Consider the following 707-nt stretch of genomic DNA (forward strand, 5'->3'; position numbering starts at 1 on the left):
TTTAACTCGTCTTGGCGTTGCTCCAGAAAGGATGCGAAATACGTCTATCTTCCGGTGGGCTTATCTTTCAGCTCACTGCTCCCAGTTCATCGATTCCAGCTGTTATGAAATCTAAACTCAATTATCTTGATCTTTGCTGAAGACCCCGAAGACTGAATCGGCCGGCAAGACCTTCTGGTGACGCGATTTTGGAAATGTATCTGCACTCGAGAATTTTGGCCGAGAGACTTGAACGGCCAGTACGTATTTTGGCTGAGAAATCCACCCGCGGTTCATGAAAATTGCCGAGAAAAAGCTTCCTGCGGTACAGGCCAGCGCCAAGAACCTCCAAAAGGCTGTTTTCACCATTTTTAAAGCTCTGATCACCATTTCTTTTCCTGGTTTCACCTTTTCAGCTCCAAATAGCTCCAAATACACCTGATAAACACTCCAAACCATGCAAAGACTCATTGGGACCTAATGCAACCCCTAAGCCCTAAAACAACACCTAAAGGCCTAAAAATGCATGAAATAAATCATGATTTGGAATGGATTATACAACCTAAATGCTGCAAATTATGAACATATCAACTCCCTCACACTTGTCCTTTGCTTGTCCTCAAGCAAAAAGAACAAATGAGAGAAAGAGGTTGAATGCATTGGGAGTTAATATTTCCTTTGAAAGAGAGAAGTGACCACTAAGAGAATTTAAGTTCATGCTCAATATG

This window comes from Eutrema salsugineum, unplaced genomic scaffold, assembly GCF_000478725.1.
Source record: "Eutrema salsugineum unplaced genomic scaffold, Eutsalg1_0 scaffold_119, whole genome shotgun sequence".
Taxonomy (NCBI): domain Eukaryota; kingdom Viridiplantae; phylum Streptophyta; class Magnoliopsida; order Brassicales; family Brassicaceae; genus Eutrema; species Eutrema salsugineum.